The sequence below is a fragment of the Panthera pardus genome, unplaced genomic scaffold (assembly GCF_024362965.1).
Source record: "Panthera pardus isolate Hobbes unplaced genomic scaffold, ASM2436296v1 HiC_scaffold_12, whole genome shotgun sequence".
NCBI classification, from domain to species: Eukaryota; Metazoa; Chordata; class Mammalia; order Carnivora; family Felidae; genus Panthera; species Panthera pardus.
The window spans coordinates 27,484,213-27,505,815 of NW_026526677.1; the positions used below are offsets into that span (position 1 = coordinate 27,484,213).

Below are 21,603 nucleotides of genomic sequence, written 5' to 3' on the forward strand. Positions count from 1 at the left end.
CATGTTTCTTACTAATAAGGCTGAGATCCCAAGTGAAACGGTTTGTGGATAGCTTACAACCTATTGCTATTGTAAGAAAACTAACAAAGCCCATTGAAGGTGAAGAGTGTCACAGTGTCATCTCTGTTCATGAAAGACAGCCCAATTTTCAGTTGGGGAACAAAGAGTATATTTGAGGGCGAAAGGCTGGCGAAATAGCTTGGCTGAGTAAATGCTCCTGCAGGAACGATTATTGCCTCATCACTCAAAGGTGAAAGAACAGGAAAATAAAATGGCACAGATTGCATCCACCAGGTAACAGATGAGGGAAAGAAGAAGAATATAGTTCCAAAGCTTGCGAGTACGCACACGATCTTCTGCAGACCCTGAAAGAAGACGCCTGTGCTAATAATTTGGGATTGTGCGATCAGATTGAGAACTCACGCCTCATTTGAAAAATAAATCACCATAAGATTCGGTGCAGTTTAAATGGATTTAGAAAGAAGCATTTGAGAAACACAGCCCTGGCTGGCGCCGGAAAGTGGGACCAAGGATGAAGTTGGTCTTAGATGTCTACCTGTGTCAGGCCCTGTCCTAAGCACTTTACATACATTATTTTGAATTTTCTCTTTCACATAGCTAATAAGTGGAACACTCGGGGATTTGAACCCAGGTCTGCTTGACTATCACTTCATATTTGCTTTTAAATGAGATGATGTCTGTAATTTAGCAGTTTAAAGGTTAAGAGTGTGTGACCACAAGGTGTACAGTCTGGATTGATTCTTTTCTCACCGCCCTGAGCCAACGGAGAGGAAATCTGCACAGAGATTTTCCTTTGTTTAAACTCCCCACTCCCCCCCCGCCCCCGCCACTAAGTAGTCATCACCACTTGAAAATAGGACTTGATACTCCTGAAACCAATACTATACTATACGTTAACTAACTTTGAATTTAAATAAATAAATTAAAAATAAATAAATAAAAACAGGACTCGAGCCCCCTCCCACCAAGTCTCAGTCTTGAATCCCTTGTCCTAACCTGTTGCAAGGGCTGCACGCTGATCTGGACTTCAATTCTCCCTCCCCAAGCGATCCCGCCACCTCTATTCTGTTCCTATCCCCATTGCTTTTCTCTAGTTTCTTAGCTACCATTGCTCCCCTTGGCAGCCTGAGTGCTGGCTGAGGACATGCTTCCCATCTCCTCCCTTAGTGCCCCTAGTTGTTAGCTGTTAGTGCCCCTTAGGCCACTCTGGCTTGACTCCATTCCTGCGACAACCTGCCTCCCACCTCCTCCGAAGGCAATTCAGTGCACTCTCCTACCCACCTCCCTTACATTTCCGACATTCATGAAACGCACTGAGCAGCTTCTATGCGCCAGGCACTAATCCAAGCAGTGGGCGTGCAAATATGCCCAAAAAGGTCATGGTGTTGTGACAGAGACAAGCAAGCAAGCAAGCAGGGTTTTGAATGCATGCAATAAATGTTCCCATACAGGTGTGCACGGGCCAGCCATGCTGCGGTAGCCATGAGATGGTCTCCTCTGAGGCTGAAGTGAGGATTGAAGGAGGCCTCACGCATAAGGTGAAGACTTACCTGACTCTGTAAGAATGAGTAGGAGTTCCCATCATTTCCCACCAGCTGGGTTGCTATGGTTATAGCTATAGTAGGCGACTGAATGTTAGGGAGTAAGGGTAGAAGGAGAGGTGACAAGGAAAGGGAGGGTACTTAAAGACTTTTCATACCATCCACTCAATCCTTTAAGGTGGAGGAAAAATGATACTCCTGACTGGAGTTTCATTCTTCTGCTAGTGGGGAGAAATTCCTTCTCTTCTTTCTATTCTGTGAAAACATAATGGTGATGGTGGTGGTGGTGGTATTATGTGAGTAATCACCTTTCCCATAATACTACCTACCATTTTTTTTAAAGGTACTTACTGTATGTTAGAGACTTTACTCCCTGTCTGAGGGTTTCCTCTTACTAGATACGAAGGTCTCAGTTCCCAGATTGCACTGCTTGCGGCCCCACCTGCTGGTAGGATCCGGAAGTTCAGAAGTCCTATGGACTTGTCCCAGGGCTCCATCTGCCTTTCTTTTAGGTGTCCAGGAGCCCTGACATATGTCCTGTGGCAAGAAGTTCAGACGGGTTTGGTCCTATTTCAATGGATTGACTGCATGAATGGTACTGAGTGCATCGGAAGCTGGTCATGGTGGCCAAAGCATGGGAGTTCGGCTCCTGTTCTCTGCTCTTGAGCCCCAGTCACTGGAGTGGAATCTCCCGCAGGAAGAGAGAAGGAATTCTTTGAGGATGGGTGGCGCAGCCCCAGGACAACACTCCCTAAGGAGACTCAGAGCCAGATCATCCTCAATTCTCATTGTGTTCCCCCATGGAGCTGCATCCACAAGAAGCCAGGCTACTCAGGGATAGTGAGGATGGGACTCAGCTTCTCAAGAACCTCATGAGATGGTAGCAGCAGAACCGACACACTGTCCAATCCTTGCTTGAGATGCTGCAGAGGCGGGGCCTCAGCTCACCCACCCTGGTCCCCCCTGGCAGTTTTTCAAGGGAATGGGAGGCGTCTGGGTTACCTTCAGTTGAGACACCCTTGTTTTTCCCAATACAGCTGTACCTCCAGGGTTATCGTTCTTAAAATATACCAGCCTTGAGGGACAGGCAGAACCCATTATAGCACAGACACTTAACAGACCCAGAATCCCCATCTGATACTCTCCTTTCGAGGTTTATTGCCAAGGCAGGCCATAAGTCCCACATCTCTTGACTCAGTTGGACCCATTGCTTTCTGGATCCTTTTCTGAGTTGCCTGCATTCACCTTCATATACCCCACCCCCCCCCCCCCCCCACCTCCAGCTCCAGCTCTCGGAGGGATGGTTTGGGGATATGGAAAGGAATCAGTCTGTTCTCTCCCAGAAGATCCCTGGGCTCACTCTGCAAACTGGTCCCTAACACTCCCCAGAATCTTGCATACAAGGAGGGGGCCTTCACTCAGTTACACAGGAGGCCCACTCAGAGTTTCCTTAGGTAGGGAAGGCTCTAAAGACTTCTTTTAAGGTAACCAGTGCCAAACTGCCGGCAATTTCTTTTGCTAAATAAGAAAGAAAAGATCTGCTTTTCATCTTTACAATAACCCTATAAGGCAGGCATTATTGGGATCCTCATTTTATAGGAAAGAACGCTAAGACCCAGCCACATGAAGTAACTTGCCCAGGTTTTTGATGGTCAGTAACAGAGCAGAGATTTAGAGCCAGCTCTGTTGGACTTGAAAGCCCCCCATGCATGCTGCCCCCGCCTCCTGGCCAGGGAGGGGGTCCTCATCCTCAGTGCATAATATTTGCTGAAGAATGAAGGATACTTTGCAGTGAATGCTGAAATCAGGAATGGGTTGCATATGGACCCACTGACACATGTTACTTCTGCTTGGTTTTGTCCTCTGTATCTGTTGTGGCCCAAAGTTTGTAAACCAACCCTAACCTCCAGGACCTCAGAATGTGACTATATTCGAGGGTAGAGACATGAAAGGGGTGATTAAAGTAAAATGAGGCCCTATGGGTGAGTCCTATTCCAATATGGCTGATGTCCTTATATGAAAAGGAAGTTGGGACACGGACATTCACAGAAGGAAAGACCATGTGAAGACAAAGGAAGATGGAGACCATCTATAAGCCAAGGGGAGAGGCCCAGAAGAAACCAACCCTGTGCACACCTTGATCTTGGACCTTTGGCTGCCAGAACTGTGAGAAAATAAATGTCTATTATTTAAGCCACCCAGTCTGTGGTACTTTATTATGGCAGTTCTAGCAAACTGATGGAGTATTTACAGTCTTGTGACCGATAGCATTTCCCAAGACCGCTAGCAAGGTAGGTTCCCATAAAGAATAAGCAATGTTTATATAATATTTCCTTAACAAAATTGCTTCCACCAAGAATATTTGCCTGGATGCAAGGAGGAGAGACTAGAAAGTGGGAGCGTCATTAATATGGAGAAAGGGACATCCTACAAGTTTTCTTTTCCATCGTGGTCTTATGCGTAGTTACTATTTACAGCATTAAGGCAGTTATCTCTATTGAACTCTGAATGTGAGATGTCTCATACACTTAATCTCCACAACTATCCTCTGAGGTGATTGCTCATCTTGCTGATGGGAAAACTAAACCGTAAGGAGGATAAAGTAATTTGTGGAATCATACAGAGTAGGTGGCAGGAAAGACCCATGCTTTTAATGACTATGAATTTGACTTCTAGGATTTCACTGTCCCCCTTCTCCACGGCTTCTCGGACTTTCCCAGTTACGTATTACAAACTGTGGGATATAGTGAAAGGCTGGGTCTTGCCACTCAAAGTGTGGTCCTCATACCAGCAGCAGGCATTACCTGGGAGTCTGTGAGAACTGCAGAACCTCAGCCCTACCCCAGACATGCCAAATCAAGATCTGTGTTTTAGCAAGATCCTCAGACAGTACCAGCTAGATAATTGGTAGGGCCCAATGCAAAATGAAAATGCGAAGCCCTCAGTTTAAAAATCAGTAAGCATTTCAAGATGGTGGCAGGAGAGCATTAAACCGAATGTGGGTGGGACTACCCAGGTCTCACACCCACGGAGCCAACCCTGCCCACGGGGGATACATGGGGACCATAAAGCGTGAGAAGCATAAACCTAGAAGATTCAGTGTTGCAGCCCTTCACTAGAGGGATGCTTTTAGTTGTATTTGATCTTTTTCTGCATTTTATCTTTAAAAAACTCCAAAATTTTGCATTATACTCCTTAATATACCCGTTGGTCTTACCATAAAATAACATTTCCCCCCAAAGACACCTGGAAGGAAAATAGCATCAACAACTTCTGGCACTCTGGCCATCTAGGAAGCAAGCACAAGCATCCCGGTGCAAAAATCCTGAGGTGAGCCTGTCCTAGGTGCAGACGGAAGAGCCCTCGATTAAATATTTCCAACAGAGTCACACCATATAAATTTCATGTGCCTTTCTTGCCAGACGCTGAGCATTCATCAGTATTGCTCTGGACCAGTTATTTAAGCTCTGGGCCCGTCAGTCTTCTCATCTATAACATGGGGAGAAGAATAGTACTACTTCAGGGGTTGTTGTGAGGATTCAACGAGATAATAAATAAAAATAAGACACAGAGAACGTTTCCTGGCTTATGTTAAACATTCAATAAATGTTGACGTGTCGTTACATCGTGGAGATTAGGTTCTTGTTTCACTTTGAAGAAAGCACACAACGAGGCAGACAGGGTGTCACAAGGGGAACTGGCTCAGCCTCTAGACAGAGCTCCGTGGGATGGCACTTATTCTAATGAGTTCATCTCGACCTGGGACCTGGTCTTCATTCTACCGATGCAGAAACCTAACTTTGTCAGCACCCAGAGAGTGCAGCTGTAATTGGGGGGTGAACTTACAATACTGGACGCCGGTGGTGTGTGTGTGGGTGTGTGTGCATGAGCTCAGAGAAAAACAGGGAAAGGGGGTGGGGGAGGAGAAGAGAGAGAGGGAGAGGGATTGAGAGAGACAGCGCAAGTAGAAATTTTGAGTCTGGTGAGGATGACCTTTACATTTTTCAGCGAGAGAAACTCTTACTACAGAGGGCTTGAAGGTTGCTGGGAAGAACAACGTCAGCAGTGACAAGACAGTCTCAAGGGACTGTCTTGGTCTCAGCTGTGACACCAACTCCCTTTGTTGGGTGGCGTCTTCTGAAACAACCACAGCTGGGTCGCACTGGGTTGCACTGTGTAGTCTTTAAGCCTCAAGGGGGCGCTCTAAACTTCAGCTCCAAGAACGAGGCAAGGGCCATCTAGCCAGGTCTTGCCTTTTGGGTATAAACAAACACAGGAGATTTTTGGAGAGAACAAGGAAGGTAGGTGGGTGGGCTGTGCTTAGGAGAGAGTGAGTGAGGCTGGGCACGTGGAGCTCCAGAGGTGCATTTGGGGCCATTGCTAGAGAAATGTTTTTCTCTCTCAGCTTCTACAATTGAATAGAATGATTAGTGTGTGTATCCATATTTCTGCTTACAGAAGTTAAACATGCATGTTGTAAAATTTTTTAATATGAGGAAAAGTATGGCTTTGAAACTGAAATGCATTCGTACCCCCAACCCGGCCCCCCAAAGCGTTGAGTTTCATATGTTTGCTATGACTGTATCCACTAACTAGCTAGCAAATAACTATACATATACAGGAACACATGTGTAGTTATTTCTACATAAATAGGAATGCCAACAATTAAGTTCACAATGATAACCTGTAAAGCTGCCTGAAAAGCTTGTGTTTCATGGCCCACTGCGTTCCTTTCCCACGAGCAAGTAGCACAGAAAGGCAAATTATCAGAAATTTATGTGCTGAGCATAGAAAGAAAACAAGGGAAGTGAGTTAATCTTCTGAAACGTCTTTCAGCTAAAAGACACGTCCCCTCCCCATCAATGCATCGGGGAACTAGTATCTCACAGACCACATTTGGAAAATGGTGATCTCTGCTTATGTCATTTTGAAGTCTCCTTAAGGCAGAAATTATTACTGGGTTATATTGTTCCTTTTAGAATTCCCTGCATTGGGGTAAAAATTAACAACTTTCTTTAACCTACCTATGGGTTCTTTGAAAAGATATTTAATGACCTATTTAAGATGATTAAAACCATCCTATTAATTTTTTGCTCATGTTTCAAAGGAGACTGGGAAAAGTAACAGTTATTTAAGATAAAATAAACCAGCAGACCAAAAACTATTAATGCTAATAAATCTAAAAGTAAAGTCTGCCATTAGGAATGGCTTAAATATATGAAGTATTTCTTTTAAAATAATCACTATTCCTATATCCTTCACATAGGTCTAGAAGTGCAAGTTATGATTACTTTTAGGCATATAACACACAAACGGGTAACAAATGGTGCCTTTGGCCCCAAGCCATTCTTCGTCTCATCCACTAGAGGGTACCTGAGGGTTGTTCAACAAAAGCACTCAGGAAACCAGATTAAAAATGTGAACCAGAAACCACAGACCAAAAGTGCTGTATATATATTTTAATACTTCTGGCACATTACTCACCAAATTCAGTGTGCTAAAAGACAGCCACGTATTTTTCCCCTTATAGAATTTTGACACTTCTGTTTTGTGCACCAGTATTCAGTTTTGAAAACATTTTGAATCTTGCCTAACGAGGATGGTATTGGGTATTTTACAATATAAGAAACACATCTGCTTTTCTAATGAAACTTGTGGTATTGAAGATTACTAGAAAAGCCTGGCAATTTTATTATCATAATCCCAGAATTATTTCTCTATTTTGTGTAATTAGTCTGTTACTTAATTGGATTCCCTCTGAATGGTCCCATGAAAGATGCAGGGTTATTTTCCTTTATTACGTTCATCTTCTACTCCTCACTCCCTCCCACGCCATGTTCTAGTAAGAGCAAGTTACTGTATTGGACAGTAAAACTGAAAATTAGAAGTAGTCCAAATGACCAGTAGCAGGGAATAGGAAAGCCAACAGTGGAGTGTTATGGCCATGCATGTTTATATTAATCTATTAATTATAGTATATATAAATTATAACACTAATGAAATAGTATCAGGATCACATTTGCAAAATATGCTGACCATTCGCTAAGGGTCAGTCCCTGTGTTATGTGAATGATGAACAGGAAATAAATTCCAGCTCTTGAGGAATATATAATTGTGTGTGTGTGTGTGTGTGTGTGTGTGTGTGTGTGTGAGAAGAGATCCATGATTGAATATGTAGAGGGTAGGGATTGTGAGCATGAACTTTGGAATCAGAAATTCAGGTTCTCCCACTCATTTGTTACATGACCTTGAGCAAATGACTTTACCCGTCTCCGAGCCTTGATTTTCTTATCTGTTAAATGGGGATAATCATCTACCTTAATTTTATTGTGAAAATTAAGTGGAAGCATGACCATAAAATATCTGACACCTAGTATGGATCATGGAGTTCAGTAAATATCTGACACCTAGTATGGATCATGGAGTTCAGATCACGGAGTTCAGTTGTGGCTTTCTGCGTGTAGCAGGGAATCATTGTGTGATACCATGGGTGATAGACTGTCTCATGATGGCCACCCCCAGAATGAGATGGAAGCATTGTTCCAGGGCCAGACAATTGGTCTGGTCAGACAAGCTTCAGTCACATCCTGACAGTCCTATTTTCTGGATAGCCCAGTGGTTTGGGCTGCCTGATACGAAGAAAGTCACTGAGAAGGGATCTTGCCTCCTTTGGAATAGCGTGTGTTTCTGTTTTTACTTTAACTGCTTCAAGGTCCAGTGGTCAAAGTGGGCCTCTTCGGGTGAAGACTTCTATAGTCCTGAGAGCCAGTGTAGATGGCTGCTCCCACATGAGCTAGCAGACGGAGCTCTTTCACTGAGAAATGGGCTTGGGGCCAGGCTAGGATGGCAGAAGTGTTTCTCAAGCAACATTCTGAATGATGCTGAAATCCAAGGAATCTGAAGGACCAGGAGTCAAATGGAGTCAAAAGAGTCAACTGGGCTGAGGTCAGAAAAACAGACAATGAAATCCAAATGGGTTACCAAGCCAAGATGGGCAGAGCTGTGCTGAAATCCAGGGTATGGAGCAGGGATTGGAAACTGGCGGGGGAGGGAGGGGGATGGGTGCAGAGAACAGTGAGAACCTACTATTTACCAGCTACCATTCCCGATACTAGAGCTTATATTCCAACAAGCTAATTTCCCGTGCTGGTAAGTACTATGAAGACAGATGGCCTAGTATAGTGTAATAAGAGTTTCTGGGAAGGCTGTTTTAGCTAAGGTGGTGTTCTAGGAAGAAGTAACACCAAGGGCAAATGCCCTGAGGCAGGAATGATAGAAGAAGGCCATTGTAGCTGGAGTGTCATGAATGAAGTGACAGGTGGAAAGAAATGAGTTTAGAGAGGTAGTCAGGGGCAACTCTTGTAAGGATCTTGTAAGCCATGATAAAGGGTTTGGATTTTAACTATGCAGTGGGTAGCTGTTGGAAGTTTTAAATAGGGCAGGGCAGTTGGCAGGATCTGATTTACGTTTTAGAAAGACCCTTCCGGCTGCTGTGTGAAGGTTAAATTATAGCAAGACAAGAGTCTTATACAGGAAAAGTCTTGGAAGAAGGAAGAAGTAGGGACTGCTGTGTCAAATCGGACAGAAATTCCCATGAGCTGGGTCAGTGGAAAATCTGTGTGGCACAGATCCATTTCCTCTCCAACCCTGAGGTTGTCCTTGTACTCAAACCAGGCCAGTAGGTGGGCCTCACCTCTTGACTTCTTTTCCAGGAGCATCTTGGTCCTGGGGGTTTATTTATTCAGATTTCTAAATATGTACAAGTCAACCTAAAATTTTGAGGGACGTAGCTTGAGGCTGAGATCGTGCTTCTGCTATACATCTCACTCTGTTTCAGTACAAATGAGGAGAAACGACTGAGAGTCTTTTAAAACGTGGAGGATGGGGTAGAGAAGGAGCTTGATTTAAGTAACATTTCAATCAGATAAATTGAGTTAGTTATTTAAAGATGTAACTTGAAAGTATATTTAAAAACAAGTATTCGAATAGCTACATACTTATTGCGTGTGTACCATGGGCTAGAGGCTTTGTAAGTGAAACAAAACACAACAGCAGTTATTGTTGTAAGAGCCTTTGTGCTCCTGCTGTGCAAAGGGATTCCGGTTCTGAGACTGAACCAGGTCTTTGGATGCAATATGGTTACAAAAGTACTTCTTTACTCACAACCCTGAAAGCTAAGCATTAAGGTTCCTACCTTTTGCAGATGAAGAGACCAACGTTTAGAAAGGTTGGTTACGCGGTCCAACTGAGTAATAAAGCGAGAATGTGACTCTGGGGCTATCCAGCTCCCAAACTGCAAAATTCATGCTGGAGCCACTCCACATGAGTTGTACAAGTAGGGTGCAGTGATTACGGGTGTGAACCATGGTGTCAGGGGGGCTTGGATTTGAATTCTGCTCCATCATTTACTAGCTGTATCTTCTTGGCTGGTTACTTAATATCTAAGAGCCTGTGTTTCCTCATCTGTAAAACAGGGGTAGCAATAGCCCCTCCTTCAAAGGTTGCTCTGAAGATGATGTGAGATGTATAGCACAGACCTGGAAAATGGAAGGGGACCCAATAAATGTTAGTGCATATATATATATATATATATACACACGTATATACATATATGCACTATCCTATGAGGGGTACTTTGACATCTGTCTGAACCAGTTTCACTTCCAGCATCAGAAACATATATCCTGCCTTGGAAATGTCTCACATAATAGATTGTGTCTGCTCAACTTGCTGTGCACAGTGCTTCGAACACCAGGCATCTAGGAAGTACTCTGGATGATGATATTACCCAACTGCATGAGTGGGTTTGATAGCTTTTCCAAAGGGCTGGTATTTCAGTTGTGCAACTGTAACTGCTTCATGGCAGTAGAAAAGATTTATTTTGGGGGACCCCAATCAACCCTTAGCCCCATTCCTCAAACTCCAGCTATATCACAAGATGTCAAAGCCGTGCGGTATTAATGTTTGGTCAAAGGTGCTAGTGGCATTTTGCAGATGTAATGAAGAACCCACGTTGTCCAAGATCGCTTCGTGATGCCTTCTGCCCTGAGCCTTGTTTGCCCTTTAAGGCCCAGCTGGCGGGGAAATTCAGCTGCTAGCTCACCTGGAAGTCAACGCAAAGACAAAAAGAATGGGTTTATTCAACTTTGCAGGAGCCTGGGACCTCAGGCTGGGCTAAAAGATGCCACCCAGTGAGGGAAAGGATCTAGTCATCATCTCTGTCCAGAGCCAAGTCTCACAGAGGAAAAGATCTCCCATAATTAAAAAAAAAAAAAAACAGAGTGATTTTCCAATGTGGATGGTGGCTTGACTGAGAAGAAGGCAACAGGAGTGGGGATGGGGAACAGAGAAAAAGGAGGGGTTTCTATTAGAGGGCTACTGTTGTCCTTGAGGTAAGCAGTTAAATCACGTAAAACTGGTTTGCAGGACCAGATTTCTTACCTGAAGGCGAAGAATTGTGCACTTGCTTCAAACCAGTCTGTTCTAACCAGCTCGTTTTCACTTGTGCTAGAGAAACTGAGTCAGCCTGACATATTTTCCATAGAGCAAGAGCCATATCTTCAGGGAAGTTTCTGTGTGTGGCAGTTCAAAGTGGGCCAGTTTTCCTCTGAATCTTGGTGACACGGGGAGCTGGACGGCCCTGATTCAAATAGTGGTCCAGCGTGTACTTGCACTGGTACCTTGGGCAAATTACCTGCCCTCAATTTCCTCTTCTGTAAAATGGAATTAATGAAAGAAACGACTTTGCAAATGCACCTGTGATGGACAAAAAAAAAGAGAGTATTTTAACCCCCAATTGATGATAGACACTTCTGCCTTTTAAGGAAGGTAGACATACTTCATACCAGTGAGGAAATAGAATTTTCCTTTGGGCCCCTTCCCAGAGAGGGAAAAGAGAGAGAGAAGAGAGACAGAGACAGAGAGAGATAAAGAGTACTAGCATGCAGCTGGGTAGAAAGCCTGTTTAAAGGAGCATGTTAACTGCGGTAGAATTGGAGCTGAATATGGCTCTGGTGGCTGGAGAGGGCTGAATGGCCTCACCCAGTAGTTGTCAGGGCTTCTAGTGGCCAGTGAAAGAGAAAGAAGAGAGAGGTGGCCCAAGCAATGCTGCAGAAGGCAGATCTTAAAAGTCTGGAGAGCCCAGCTGCTATTCAGTTTACATGTTTATATATATCAAAGGACTCAGAATAATTCTTGGCACCAGTGAGCATTTAATAAATGGCAGCTAGTAGCCGTGTGGCACAGGGACAGCACACAGCATCTTTGCCTTCAAAGAGTCCCTCTCCCCGGAGGAAAAGCATCGTCTCTCTTTTTCATGGTGTGTGTGTGTGTGTGTGTGTCTTGGGGGAGCAGGATAGACAGCAAAGAGGAAAGTAATGGGTTCAAATTCTGGTTCCACAGGGTTTGTTTCTTTCTTTAATTTTCCATTTTTAAATTGGGACAAAAAATAGCACCTCATCTCATACGATTCATGTGAAGTTTAAACAAGATAATCTAGATAATTCATATGCCAGGCACTTAGCCTTCAGAAAATGTTAGCTCTTGCTAGGATTCTATAATAATAGTCTTACAAAATGGTATACTATCCTAGAACATGTGCTTTGTTGTTTTTCTTTTAAAATTTATAAGTGGGGTGCCTGGGTGGCTCAGTCAGTTAAGCGTCCGACTATTGATTTCTGCTCAGGTCATGATCTCATGGTTTGTGGATTCAAGCCCCACTGTCAGCAACAGAGCCTGCTTGGGATTCTCTCTCTTCCTCTCCCTCTCTCTGCCCTTCCCTCACGTGCTCGCTCTCTCTCTCTCAAAACTAAATAAACTTAAAAAAATAAAATACACATGCATATTCAATACAAAAAAAAAAAACCTTGAAAAACATGTAAAGAACACAGAAAAACAATGGGCACTCCAGCATAAAGATCACCAGGGTTAACATTTTGGCTTATGTCTTTTCAGTTTTTTTCCTCTCAAGTGTATGGACATCTTTGTTCTGTCTTTTCAAAATGGGATACTGTTCTTTAGACTGCTTTTTTTTTAAACCTAGCAATAGACTGTGAACTTTTCCCCGTGGATGAGTTGCTTCTTAAAATAGATGTTCCAGTGGAAGCAGCCATACCCAGGGCCAGCAGATTCATTACTATTCTTTTTCTTTTCTTTTCTTTTTTACAGACTGGGGGGGCTGGGGGTAAGTCTTATGGCCATCCAAATCTGGGAAACACTGCACACACATTTCCTTATTGGAAAATTAACAGTGCCTATTAGCATGTTAAAGGCTCTAGGAAACCCTTCCACGAGAGAACCTGCCTGACTTGGGTTAGATCAGTGTTTCCAAAACTGATTTAGCACAGTGGAGCCTCTATTCTCATAACTCCCGCTGATATCTCGGGAATCATTTGGGGAAACACTCCTGCAGGTGAAGATTCCTTAAAAGTAGAGAGCAGATCTTGTTTGTCTTGTCTCCACACGGCCTTACAGATGGATTTTTTTTTTTTTAAAGAAATTATGGAAAATGGGATTGGTCTGATGAATCCACTTTCTAACCAACACGCGTGTGAACCAGGGGCCAGGGTTAGAGACTGGGGCTGTGCTCTGAAGTGTCTCTCCGTGTAAAGCTAATTGGCCCCTTTGGGGATGAACCTGTGAACTTGGCCTCGTTAGCACCAGCACGGAACAGCGGAGTTAGTTTATCTGGCGCCATGAAATGGTATTCTTCCCCAGATTCTCATGCTGTCCTCCAGGTGGCGATGTGGGTTTGTCATCCTGAGAGCCTGACGCCTGGGCCAAGCAAAGCTTAAAATTGAGGGGGGTGCAGGTGTGGATGAGGAAGGAAGCTGGGAGGGAGTGATTATCGAAAACCAGAAGATACACTGTCACACGTGCGGCTGGCATGACGCTGAGGCACAGCCTCATACTCTGGGAATAGGACTCAGGTTTTAAAGAATATTGATGAACCAGTGAGCCAATAAATATCACTAGTGTTTACTGAGCACCAACTGGGAGGGGTAATATGCCAGATAATTTCCCTCTTTTGATTTCTTCTGATCGTCCTCCCAACACAGCTATGGGGTAGGTCCTTCAGCTGGCAATAGAACTGGAAGTCCAACCCGGGTCCTGTATCTGAGGGCTCCGCTAGACCGAAACAACAAGATGTTGACCAAAGATGAATAAATGTGAAATGTTTGTCTATCTATCCTTCTATCCGGCTACCTATCTATCTATTTATCGATCTGCCTTTCATTTCATTTGTACAGGGTGGGCCTAATAGCACTGTGTGGTTGGAAAGAATATTCTGATAAGTCCTTCTGAGAGGGTTCTGGGAGAGAGGATTTTTCTGGTTTCGTTACATTTCCTATGATCTTTATTCTCTCTTGGAGACTGCTTCTCCATCTGGTGGCTCAGCTGGCCACCCCTTAATTCCACTGTGCCCACGGGGGCTGTGCAGAGGGCCACGAGAAATGTCCAAAGGGCACCTAGCCCTGACGTGGAGGGCAACGGAAGACCAAAGGATGTGTAGGAGTTAGCTATGCAACTGTCACAGGTGGCTGTTCCAGCCAGAACGACACGTGCTAAGGCTTGAGGTCAGCAAGAGCATGGTACATTAGGGGACTGAAAATAGTTCAGTGTGGCTGGCCCATGGGGTAGGGGTGTGTGATGCCAGGCGTGGGTAAGGGGGGAGAGTGAGGAAAGGCTGAAGAGGTACATGGAGTCAAGATAGTGAAGGGCCTTGTAAGTCGGGTTGAGGTACTTGAACTTGATCCTGAGCACCACCAGGATTCCCTGAAGGGTTTTAAGGCGTGTGATGAAATGGACAGGTTTGCATTTTAGAAAGAGCACCCCAGCAATGGAGAAGGGATGAGGAGGAGGGGTGTGTGCGTGTGTCTGCACACACTCCAGCACCCATTTCTGGGGCAGGGGGACCACAGGACAAAGGTTGGGAGGGTGTTGCAATACCTCCTGCAAGAGGTGAGGGGGCACTGGCCCAAGGAAGCCGCAGCACTGTCCGTGGAGACGGCTGTCAGCAAATTTGAGAAGAATTAACAGCCTCCGACTACTGACTGGAGCTGAGGGTGACATTTTGAGGTTCTCTGGTTTTAAGTGACAGCATATACTAATATTTTCTATAAATATTAGTATAAATAGAAATATTTTTGTCAAAACCAGGTGGCAAAATGCTCCATACGGGGTGCCTGACCCATCTGTCTTCACCTCCTTCTAGCAGTGCCCCCCCCCAATTTCTTTCTCTCCCTTTTTTATCTTTTAAAAATCTCTCCTCATATAATGTGCAATAAAGATCATGGGTGTCTGAAAAACAAATAATCCAGTGAAGAAATGGGCAGAAGACACGAAAAGACATTTTTCCAAAGAAGACATCCAGATGGCCAACCAACACATGAAAAGATGCTCAATATCGCTCATCATCAGGGAAATACAAATCAAAACCACATTGAGATATGACCTCACATCAGTCAGAGTGGCTAAAATTAACAACTCAGGAAACAACAGATGTTGGTGAGGATGGAGAGAAAGGGGAACCCTCTTGCACTGTTGGTGGGAATGCAAACTGGTGCAGCCGCTCTGGAAAACAGCGTGGAGGTTCCTCAAAAAATTAAAAATAGAATTACCCTACAACCCAGCAATTGTACTACTAGGAATTTATCCCAAGGATACAGGAGAGCTGATTCAAAGGGGTACATGCACCCCAATGTTTATAGCAGTGCTATCAATAATGGCCAAATTATGGAAAGAGCACCAAATGTCCAACAACTGATGAATGGATAAAGATGTGGTATATATACACACACAATGGAATACTACTCAGTGATGAAAAAGAGTGAAATCTTGCCATTTGCAACAACGTGGATGGAACTGGAGGGTATTATGCTAAGTGAACTAGAGAAACCTAACATATGAGCATAGGGGAAGGGAAGGAAAAATGAGACACAAACAGAGAGGGAGGCAAACCATAAGAGACTCAAACTGAGTCTCAGAACAAACAGAGGGTTGATGGGAGTGGGGGCTGGGGGGGTGGGAAAAATGGGTGATGGGCATTGAGGAGGACACATGTTGGGATGAGCACTGGGTGTTGCATGTAAGTGATGAATCATGGGGATCTACTCCTGAAGCCAAGACTACACTGTATGTTAGCTAACTTGACAATAATAAATAAATAAATGAATACTGCCATGGAAAAACAAAAAACAAACAAAAAAAGAGCGTGGGGGTCAGAGTCAGGCTGATGTGAGTCACAGCGCTAATGATTATTAAGGTATTTATTTGAACTTCATTGAGCCTCATTTATTCAATTATAAATGGGGATAACTGTACCTACTTCATAGGACTGGGATTATGACTTAGTGCAGGTTTTCCTTTTCAGACGCAAACCCAAATCTCTCTCGGATGGGTGGTAAATGGCCCCACCCTACGACCCATTCACCCAAACCAAAACCCGTGCTTCCTCCTTTCCTTTACTCCCCACCCAGGTGATTCACTGTCACCTCTTGCCTTGACGTCTCTAGTAGCTTTTTAACTGGTCACCTGGTTCCACATCACTTCTTGAAGGACCCTTCCTGTTTTCTCCATCAAGCAGCCATGTTGATCTTTTTGGTCGATGTTGTTTGTTTTTTATAGCAACTTTATTGAGATATAAGTCACATACCATAAAATTCACCCATCTAAAGTGTACAATTCAGTGGGTTTCAGTATACTCAAAACTTTGTGCAACCATCACCGCCATCCAGTTAGAGAGCATTTTAATCATCCTGAAAAGAAACTCTGTCTCCATCAACAGCCTCTCTCTATTCCCTGACAACCACTAATCTACTTTTTGTCTCTATGGATTTGCCTATTCTGGACATTTGGTATAAATGGGATCCAACAATATACAATCTTTTGTTTCTGGCCTCTTAGCATATTTTCAAGGTTCATCCGTGTTGTAGCGTGTATCAGTGTTTTATTCCTTCTCATGGCAGAATACCATTACATTGAATGGATCTATCACATTTTGCTTATCCATTCATCAGCGGATGGATATTTGAGTTGTTTCTACTCTTTGGCTATCATGCAAAATGCTCCTGGGAACATTTGTGTACATTTTTGTGTTTACTTGTGTTTCTAATTTTCTTGGGTGTGTACCTAGGACTGGAATCACTCAGTCACATGCTGACTCTGTTTAACGTTTTTTGAGAGGCTGCCAAACTGTTTTCCAAAGCGGTTGCAGCATTTTATAATCCGACCAGCAACATTCGAGGGTGCCAATTTCTCCACATTTTTGTCAACATTTGTCACTGTCTGCTTTTTTGAATGTAGTCAGCCCTGGTGGGTGTAAAACTAGTATCTCACTGTGGTTTTGATTTGCATTTCCCTACGGACCAGTGATGTTGAGCGTCTTTTCACGTATCTATGGGCCATGTGTATATCTTCTTTGGGAAAATGTGTATTCAAATCCTTTGCCCTTCCCCTTTTAACTTTTCTTTACTGTGGTAAAATATGCATAACATACATAAAAGTTACTATTTTAACTCTTACAGTTCTGGCAGAATTAAGTACAATTCACGCTGTTGTGCAACCATCATTGTGACCCATCCCTAGAACTTTTTCATTTTCCCGAACTGAAACTCTACCCCATTACTTTCTCCTTTCAGTCCCTGGTAACAACTATTCTCCTTTCTCTTTTGTTATTGCCCTTCTTGTTCTTGTTTTTAGTTTTGTTTTTAAAATAGCCATCCTCCTGGGTGTGAAGTGATATGTCACTGTGATTTTGATTTGCATTTCCCTCGTGCTTAGTGATGTAGAGCATCTTTTCATGTGCTTATTGGCCACCTGTATATCTTCTTCAGAGAAATGTCTTTTGCCGTTTTTTTTTTTTTTTTTTTTTTTTTTTTTTTGGATTTTTGGTCCTTTCAATATTGAGTTGTAAGAGTTTTTTTTTTTTTTTAAACTTACACGATCTGCAAACATTATCTTCCATTCTGTGAGCTGCGTTTTCACTTTCATGATGGTGTGCTCTGAAATCAAAGTTTTTATATCTGAGAACTCCAATTTATCTGTTTACTTTGCTTCCTTATGCTTGGGTGTCATAGCTAAGAAACCATTGCCTAATCCAACGTCAGAAAGATTTACTCTCAGGTTTTCTTCTAAATGTTTTATAATTTTAGCTCTTACATTTAGGTCCATGACCCATTTTGAGTTAATTATTGTATATGGTGTGAGGCAGAGCCAGGGTGATGTTTCAAAAACAAACCAGACTCGGTGACTCCGCTTCTTAAAATTCTCTACTGGCTTCAGGCTGCTCTTAGAACACAATCCTAGTTCCTCGCCCCAAGGTTTTCAGCCTCATCTCAGCGCCCACGCACCCCCTCCCAACCCCCGCCAGGCCTAGCTTGCTGGAGCTATGGCTGCCTTCTCACAGTTCCTAATCCCTAAACTCATTCTGACTGGTGTTTTTGCAATGCTGTTCCCTATGCCGAAAACAATTTCTAGTGGCTACTGCCCTTCTTTCCATCTCAGTGTAAAAGTGCCTTCTTCAGTTAAGACCTTGGCTGACCACTCTACATGAGGTATGTTCTTCCCCCGACACCTTATTCCTATTTTTGTTTCGTTCGCAGTAATTAACAAGGGCTATCTATATTCGCTTTGTTTAGTTGCTTACTTGCCATTGCCCCTCCCCATCACTGAAATCCCAGGGGGGCCAGGACCACGTCAGTCTTATTCACCTCTATCCCCAGCACCCAGTACAGCGCCTGACACATAACAGGTGCTCCGTAAATGTTTGCTTTAAGACATAAAGAAAAAGTAGGCATTAGAAATGTGTCTTCCATTCCCAGCTTCCCTTCCACTTTCGCCAATTCTATTACATCCCTCTTGTATCAGCTTTTGCCTGGATTTTCTTCTATTTCCTGTTTTCATGGAAGATGACTTTATGGAACAGAGCATCCGTTTTTTGCTTTTTTTTCTTCTCTTACTGCTCTTCCTCTTCTTACTGTTTTTAGCATATAAGAACCAGTGCTGAGATACAGCTTTCTAGCTCACAACTTGTTGTTTTTCTTTTCTGAAACTGTCTCAACAGCAACTCAATATTGAGCTCTCCTGGTCTTATGTTTTCATATGAATCAGGCTTTCCCCCTCAGTGAAGATGTGGGATCTGTAAGAATAGGATTTCTTTTCTAGCTCAGAGAGTGGTTTGTTGAATCTGGGCAAGTAAACCTCGGTGAACACTAAGGAGTTGATCAGTGGCACTTTTAAAACCCAATAACACTCATGTATGCTGTGATTAAAATATCAAAAAACTCCAGGGGCACCTGGGTGGCTCAGTCGGTTAAGCGTCCAACTTTGGCTCAGGTCATGATCTCATGGTTTGTGAGTTTGAGCCCTGCATCGGGCTCTGTGCTAACAGCTTAGAGCATGGAGCCTGCTCCGGATTCTGTGTCTCCCTCTCTCTCTGCCCCTCCCCTGCTCATGCTCTGTCTCTGTCCCAAAAATAAATAAAAAACATTAAAAAAACTAAAATATAAAAAAACTCCAAATCATGGATGGAGCTAGAGCGTATTCTGCAAGGCGAAATAAATCAATCGGAGAAAGACCAATAGCATATGATTTCACTCCTATGTGGAATTTAAAAAAAAAAAGCCAGATGAACATAGAAGAAGGGGAAAAGAGAGAGAGAGGAAAGCAAACCCTAAGAGACTTAACTATAGAGAACAAACTGAGGGTTGATGGAGGGAGTTGGGTGGGGGATGGGCTCCATGGCTGATGGGCGTTAAGGAGGGCACTTGGGCAGAGCCCTGGGTGTTGATGAAAGTGGTGAGTCACTAAGTTCTACACCTGAAACCAACTTTGCCATGCATGTTAACCAGAATTCAAACAAAAACCTGAATTTTTTAAAGATGTCCAAATCAGTGGATTCTGAAACTGTTACAATCCTACCACATACAAAATTCAATTAACCAAGCTCCTTTTGTGTAGAAATTCTATGAGAAGTAATAACATCATATATGTTGTCAAAAATCCTGCAGAATAATTTCTTATAGATGACTCCCCGTTTAAATGGAGGAACTGAGATCCTTTGTTTGGTGACATATCTCTGCACACATTTCTGCTTCATATCAATTCAGCAGGATTATAATCATAAAAAAGGAACATACCTTCATCTTAATGTTAAGCTCTGCTCCCCCTGCTGATAGAAATTCTTTTGATGAAGGCTGTAGCCAGAAACATGGTTAAAGACCATTTCACCTGAAAGCCTCACATTCTGGATTTTTTTTTTTATTTGTTTGCCATCTTGTTGATCATTTACAGATATCCAAATACCTAAGAAGTGAGCCCGAGAGATGATTGAAACTTTTGATCCGGGAAATAACTCACACATTTGTTTTGCTTTGCTCTAATCTTCAGAGGTGTGTGTATCATGTTGCCAGGTCCCAGGTTTTTAAAAAACAGATTTTCCTTTGGGCTTCCCCCCTCCCACCTTTCATCACGGTAATATTTTCTCCTATCTCTCATCTTCTAAAAAAAAGTAGGTGTAACAGTCTAATCAGCCTTTACCAACTTTTCTGCAAGAACAAGGCAGAAAATACGAAGATATACATCAAGAATTGTTATTATTGTTTATGTAGTAGTGATATATGACTCCACTGGGCTTTGTGTTTTACATGGCCACTTTGAAAACACAGGATGCTGTTCAGGCACAAGCGATTTGTTTCTGAGTCCTGTGCTTGGATATTTCTCATAAATATATTCTGCCTCTGATTTTATGATATCAACAAGATACCCATGCAATAAAATATTTTCAGATTCCTGGTATTGTCTATGTTGTCAAACAAAGATAGTGTCCCTAAACTTCAAGAACAATAGGTAGAGAAAACATTAGGAATAAAGTAAATAAATATGTGTAAATCATCATCATGACAATGATAGTTTTTTCCACGGGACACTGTCTGGAAGTGTGTGAATCAGCACTTTCAGCCATGTTACTTCTGGATAGAGAAATCAGAGGTGATTTTCATTTTCTTTTCCTCTATTTGCCTTTATCTATATTACTTTTTTTCTAACGGCCATTGTAGATTATTTCTGAAATAAAAAGATCCCTTTCAAAGAACAGTAAGAAGAATTGGTAAAACTAAGTATAAAAATAGAGTGAATAACATTTTTGAATGGAAAATGGCTCAGAAACATGGCTTCTGAGAAAGTGAAAATCTGATTTGTCTTCTATTAATTTTTGAGTTCAGATTGTGCACTTTTCCTTTAGCTTTGATGAAAACACTGGCTACCTTTTGTCCCCCCGCATCCCTGGATCAAGCAGGCCAGGAGAAGCATATAGCAGACCCTTCTATTTCCCAGTGGGAAAATAGGCTTCTCACTTGATTCCCAACTGGCTCCCACTCCAGTCCTATTCCTACCTGACTCCTGATTCCTGCCTTTTTCTTCTATCTAAAGCCATGTGATTCCCACAGGACACCCTAAAGACTTGGCCTGAACTCAGACCTCCAGTTCTGAAGCCCACAAACCCATTTATTAGCCATGCCCTTCCCCCACCTATTTAACATTTTTTTCTAGGTATTAGTTTCTCTTTCCCCCACTCTCTTGGCTCAAGATGGTCAAGGAAGAGAAGATCGAAAGCTTTCTCTTTATTTTTTATTTGTTTGCTTTCTCTTTATTTTAATAACCCCACCATCTCATCTCTAAATGCCTCATCTTTCCATCATATTTGGGGACAGTACTTAAGGTGAAATGGCAGAGAAGGCTGGACCAAAAGATACAATGGTGTGGTATTTAGAGAAGTGGCTGGAATGTCTTCAAGATCCATCCCTTGTGTATGACGAGTCTCTGTCCTGACTAGTCAGTACTCAAGCATTATCAATTGTTAACTATTTTAGTACCATTCTCAGAGTGAAGTTATAGTGTTGTGAATGAATAGTAGTTACAAGAGACCTGAACTTGAGTATGCCTTAGGGCCAGCAATTTACCTTCTCCAAGCCTTGGTTTACACATTGGGAAAACGGGGATGCTGATAATTGCCTTGTCTGCTTCAGAGAGTTACTGTACGATC

At 43.0% G+C, this 21,603-nt stretch overlaps 2 long non-coding RNA genes across 2 annotated transcripts; one reads left to right on the forward strand and one right to left on the reverse strand.

Annotated features, from left to right (window-relative positions):
• Nucleotides 1-10,418: 10,418 nt before the first annotated feature.
• Nucleotides 10,419-19,815, reverse strand: LOC109279161 (uncharacterized). Its single transcript, XR_008421164.1, has 3 exons — nt 19,700-19,815; nt 11,004-11,318; nt 10,419-10,665 (listed from the first exon to the last, which is right to left on the reverse strand). It is a non-coding gene; the product is annotated as an uncharacterized LOC109279161 (long non-coding RNA).
• On the forward strand, nt 17,741-20,351 carry LOC109279162 (uncharacterized). The gene is made up of 2 exons (XR_002086043.2): nt 17,741-18,115; nt 19,854-20,351. It is a non-coding gene; the product is annotated as an uncharacterized LOC109279162 (long non-coding RNA).
• The last annotated feature ends 1,252 nt before the right edge of the window (nt 20,352-21,603 follow it).